Genomic DNA, 6,378 nt, shown 5'->3' with positions numbered 1-6,378 from the left:
TCCGCCCTGAGAAGCTGGGGTTACTGCCGGTCGCTGAATTCGATTGCAGGCCGGTGTTCTTGGACCCCCTGGTGGAGCATATGGAGTGTCCAAACATCTCTCTATGATAACCACTACAACATCTGGAGCCTGTGCACCGTCCATTTGTCCCATTTGATGCCCGCAGGGAAGAATCTGCAATTATCAGTCCTCTGGGGACCTTGAACCATCACAGGAATGCGTCCTGGAAGTTGCCGTAGTTAGCGGGAAAAGAGATTGCACAAACGCGCGCTTTGGACATTGTTGGTAGCCTACTCATTTTGTTCACTTAAGGATAGAATTAGGCTTATTTCTTTTTCAGACTCAAAGCGAGTCGCTTCTACCCTTAAGACAATGTCCTACTTACACAACCCATGTTGCTGAAACTTGAAGTAATATGTACTGTTATAATATAAAATAGGCTATATAACATAATATAATTATAATATATAATAAAAAAGATATTGTTTGTTCTTTGCTAGCATGTCCATGAACTGAAATGGTCCATTTTGAGCATAGCTCATACGTATTTCCAGCAGAGGATAGCTGTAGGCCTACTGGACAATAGAAGGACATAATGAAATAAAGAGTTATTTAGATCAGGGGGAAATCAAATCTTTTTACTCTCATGGCTTGTAGACATTCAGTTTGTTTATATAACAATTGGATGAGTGTGCTACCATATTAAAGACGGACACAATGCAAACACTGAAATCATCTGTTGTATCCGTTGTATGTGGACCTATGTGATTTGAAAATATTTGTTACAATTCTGGGTCTTTAAGGACATCCATTACATCTCTCTGTGTCACTCTCTCACTCTCTCTCTCTCTACACAAGGAAGTCAGCTTCCACCGGCCTGCTAAGTAGGTGAAGGGTGAATTATGTCATCTGACCGCAAGTCACCCGTGAGTCTGTCGTCTCCCTGCCTCCTCGGCACAAAAAACAACAATCTGAGAAATGATGAATAAGCAGGAATAGGTCATGGAGGGAGAGGAGGAGGAGGAAAGCAGGATAAGGAGGAGGAGGTGTATTTATTTACCAAGCTTGGCAATAACAGCATATCCATGGCTGTACAAGTGTTGTTATAAACAATTTCAAATAAAGAATGGTACACCTGACAAGGTGATTGGTTATTAACATTTAAGAAGGAACCTTCTTCCAAAGTTCTGGCCTTTAAGTCCAAGGAGGACTTAAAGGCCACACACACACACACACACACACACACCGGTTTTATTGTGCATGTCTCAAACAGGCAGTCATTGTGCAGAGACTAGAAGCAATAAGCTACCCAGTGACTCCATGGGTTGGCAGTTCTGTGACATAATCTATAATATATACTGTAAATCTACTTTTTTTTATTGACCTTTATTTTACCAGGAATATTCCCATTGAGATTTCCCAAGGAAGTTCTGGCTAAGAAGGCAGCATGAAAACATTAAAGTTTCAGATTTAACAGTTAAAAAACAAAATTCACATTTAAAATAAAATACAAGACACAAAACCCAATAAGACAAATCACAACAAAGCATAAATTCCATTGTCAGTAAGTCAATGATCAGTTCCGGACATGTACAGTATGTGATTAAATAGTCCTTAATCCTGCTTTTGTAATTGTCCATGGTGATTTGGATTCCAATTTAAGGTGACCCAGTTTCATCCTTAGTTTTTTAGCAATCAACTCAATGTATTGTTCGAAAGAGAGATTTTCTTCTAGGAAAATGCCCAGGTAAATGTAGGTTTTGACTCTCTCAGTCGCGTTGTTATTTAGAGTAACAATCTGGTAGTCATTAAAATCAGATGTTTTTCTTACTTCTGGAAAAGCAAATAATTTTGGTTTTGTCAGTATTCAGTCTTAATTCCTGTAGGTTTTGCTGAACATTAAAAGCTGATTGGAGGTCCTTAGTTGCACTTAATAAGGATGAAGCAGAACTATAAATAAAGGTGTCATCCGCATAAAAAAAAAATATATATATATTCGTAACATTACAACACAAATTATTTATAAAAAATCCTAAATAAAATAGGACCCCAAATGGATCCTTGTGGGACACCATTATGAATATTCTTAGACTTACACTTTGTGTGCTATCGCTCAGATAGTTTTCAAACCATTCAACTGATTTTGAGGAAATTCCTAGCTTCTGTAATAAAACAGAGTGGTCGACTGTGTCAAAAGCCTTTGATCAGTGTAAGAATAGTGCAGCACAGTGTTCTTTCTCAATTGCTGTTATTATGCCATTTAGAACCTTCATTATAGCAGCGACAGTACTATGTATCTTTCTAAACCCGGATTGTAAATCATTAAGAATCCTTTAATTTTTTATAAGCCCTTCCAGAATCTTGCCCAGAGCTGAGAGTTTAGACATAAGCTTATAACTGCTGGCCACCACCCTGCAGCTAAGAGACAACGTAGGCTGGGTTCCAAACTTTTGGAATTTTATCATTTTCTATAGTCAGGTCAAAAATGTGGTTTAATGGTTCAGTAATAATCTCAGCAGCAATCTGCAACAAATGGGGATTCAATCCATCATGGCTAGCTGAATTCTTAGTGTTTATTGTTTTTAGAACATCATGTACCTAAATAAAATCAAGTCACAAGGGAGCTTTTGCCCGGAGTAGGAAGAGTTTTGAGACGTTTTAAGTGGCAGTTCCCTTTCATACAGCATACCTGAGGAGATATAATACTGATTTATAATAGATAGCATCTTCGTTTTGTCTGTAATGATTTCATTTTCCAGTTGGATTTCATTTGGTAACACACTGTCACTTCTGCCTGAATACATTTGTCTTAAAAACCTTCCAGAATTTTGAGGTATTTTTCATGTCAGTAATTTCTTTGATATTATAGTCTGATATAGTTTGACGTATCAAGGAAATACTTTTATTCCTCATATACCGAAAATGAATCCAATCAGAGCGACTTTTGGAATTTCTTGCAGTTGTCCAAGCTAGATTTCGCTAATGAAGTTATTCAGAAAGGTGATCAGTGAACAATGGATTGACGCAGCCTTTAACCTTGTATTTTCTAAGAGGAGCGTGCTTATTTATATTATCTAAGAAAAGCAATTTAAAGTAAGACAAGGCCATATCAGGGTCGGGCATCAGACCTACTTTTGCCCAGTCACATAAATGAAGATCATGTAAAAAGGCTTGCTCACAAAAACATTGAAAATCTATTTTGGTCATGATATGTGGTTATAATTTTGGAAGCTTTATGTCTCCTACTGCAGCAATTGCACATTGGCCACTGATGTAATTTACTTTGTATTTGAGGGGACAGTTTGTTGAAAGGTCAATAAGCAATGACTTTTCAGGGTGTTTAGGAGGCCTTGTCGGTAATTCTATCATTTGTGTCAATTATGCAGTATCACAAAAACATTTGAAAGGATCAGAGACCGGAGAAAACCCGTCCCAGTTCAGATCTCCTATAAAAACCATCTCATTGTATTCAACATTAACCAAAGACTCAGATAATGAGGATAATGTATCTTTTGATGCCGACGGAGGTCTATAGCCTCCCACTATCATCATACCACAACCTTTAGTAAATTAAACTTTGAACACAAGTAATTCATATTGTTTAGGAACTGACTTTGATGTAAGAACTATTGTCTGAAATGTTTTCTTTGTGTATATTACCACTCCGCAACCTTTAGCGTGGCAATCTGTACGAAAGATGTTATACCCTTCCAAATGAACATGACTGCCATGTCTCCGATGCAACCATAATGTCAGCATTTGTTAAATTTGCCCAAATTTGAACCATGTCTATTTTTCGCTAAAGGCTTCTCATATTCATATGAGTAAAACCGATACCAGTTATATTTAAAAAGTCAGCAGGGGTCTGTAAACACATTGTGGTAGTGGCAGGTCCTGGATTAGGCTGCCCATTCTCAGATTATAGTAACAGAAGTGTGATGATACCTCAGTGTGTGTCTGTAATGATAACTTTTTGTAATATCAGATCTGTTCAAGGAAACAGTCTAAGAGTTTTCTGATGGGATGAAATAGTAATTGAACAGAAGGAGGCTTAAGAGATGCTTTAAGTTTGCTTGTTGAAGGATAGGGCAAACACAGGATACCAAGCACCCCTCGGAGCCTGTCAGCTCCTGTGCACTGGTCGACTTGGAATTATCCAGTGTTCCAGTGTGCACTGTATGCAAAGACACACTCTCCCAACTTTGCCCATTTCTTTCACGTTCACACACAGGTATAAAGAACAGGGCCTGGAGGGAAACCATTTTACTTGCCATGGTTAGTTTATGACACAGTACTTGAGATGGGTTGCAGATAGTAGGCCTGGAGTTTTTTGCAGTACTGCTTTGGGGCCCGGAGATATTAGCAGGGCTGCTACCTGGAGATGTTAGCGGGGCTGCTACCTGGAGATATTAGCAGGGCTGCTACCTGGAGATATTAGCAGGGCTGCTACCTGGAGATGTTAGCGGGGCTGCTACCCGGAGATGTTAGCGGGGCTGCTAGCTGGAGATGTTAGCAGGGCTGCTACCTGGAGATGTTAGCAGGGCTGCTGCCTGGAGATGTTAGCAGGGCTGCTACCTGGAGATGTTAGCAGGGCTGCTAGCTGAAGATGTTAGCGGGGCTGCTAGCTGGAGATGTTAGCAGGGCTGCTACCTGGAGATGTTAGCAGGGCTGCTAGCTGGAGATGTTAGCAGGGCTGCTAGCTGGAGATGTTAGCGGGGCTGCTACCTGGAGATGTTAGCGGGGCTGCTACCTGGAGATGTTAGCGGGGCTGCTAGCTGGAGATGTTAGCGGGGCTGCTAGCTGGAGATGTTAGCGGGGCTGCTAGCTGGAGATGTTAGCGGGGCTGCTACCTGGAGATGTTAGCGGGGCTGCTAGCTGGATATGTTAGCGGGGCTGCTACCTGGAGATGTTAGCGGGGCTGCTACCTGGAGATGTTAGCAGGGCTGCTACCTGGAGATGTTAGCAGGGCTGCTAGCTGGAGATGTTAGCGGGGCTGCTAGCTGGAGATGTTAGCGGGGCTGCTACCTGGAGATGTTAGCGGGGCTGCTAGCTGGATATGTTAGCGGGGCTGCTACCTGGAGATGTTAGCGGGGCTGCTACCTGGAGATGTTAGCGGGGCTGCTACCTGGAGATGTTAGCAGGGCTGCTAGCTGGAGATGTTAGCGGGGCTGCTACCTGGAGATGTTAGCGGGGCTGCTAGCTGGAGATGTTAGCGGGGCTGCTACCTGGAGATGTTAGCGGGGCTGCTACCTGGAGATGTTAGCGGGGCTGCTACCTGGAGATGTTAGCAGGGCTGCTAGCTGGAGATGTTAGCGGGGCTGCTAGCTGGAGATGTTATGAGGGCTGCTACCTGGAGATGTTAGCGGGGCTGCTACCTGGAGATATTAGCGGGGCTGCTACCTGGAGATGTTAGCGGGGCTGCTAGCTGGAGATGTTAGCAGGGCTGCTAGCTGGAGATGTTAGCAGGGCTGCTAGCTGGAGATGTTAGCAGGGCTGCTACCTGGAGATGTTAGCAGGGCTGCTACCTGGAGATGTTAGCGGGGCTGCTAGCTGGAGATGTTAGCGGGGCTGCTAGCTGGAGATGTTATGAGGGCTGCTACCTGGAGATGTTAGCAGGGCTGCTAGCTGGAGATGTTAGCAGGGCTGCTAGCTGGAGATGTTAGCAGGGCTGCTACCTGGAGATGTTAGCAGGGCTGCTAGCTGGAGATGTTAGCAGGGCTGCTACCTGGAGATGTTAGCGGGGCTGCTACCTGGAGATGTTAGCCAGGCTGCCTGAGGCCTGTGGCGTGTTCGGATATCCATACTTCCCGTACTTACGATATTTAGTTTGAGTACGCAGGGCTTTCCAATTATGATCAGGCGCGGCGGCGGTCACAAACATAATTTCCAGTAAGTGCACCACAGAGTATTCGATTTGGAACAACACTGACATCGGAAAATCTTCGCATAGTGTAATATGTTTAAGTGTACTCATGGAAGTATGGATATCGGAACACAGCACTGGAGATTAAGTCCGGTGTGCTCAGTAGTACTACTTCACTAAATGAGTAGTAGCATTTGATTCCAAACACAATGACACAAAAAAAAGAGAACACAGAGAGACATAAACACATGCAACCTAACATGATGCCATCTTGGATTGTTATGGTGATGTGATACTTATGCTGTTCTGCGTGTATGAGGTCATGGGCTCAACCCCTTGCATCTCCCAAGACTAGGTCTAAAGCCCATCAGGCCTATGGCTTTTCTAGGGGAGACCATTCAGGCGGGAGGCTCTGGTGGCATTGCTATTAGCGCCAGAGGGTGTTGGTTCGATCCCCAATGTCTGTAGTCAATACAGTAGCCTACCCTACCGTAAACCACCTCACAGGATTCTCA

Source organism: Gadus macrocephalus, chromosome 10 (assembly GCF_031168955.1).
Source record: "Gadus macrocephalus chromosome 10, ASM3116895v1".
NCBI classification, from domain to species: domain Eukaryota; kingdom Metazoa; phylum Chordata; class Actinopteri; order Gadiformes; family Gadidae; genus Gadus; species Gadus macrocephalus.
This window is presented reverse-complemented; position numbering follows the sequence as displayed.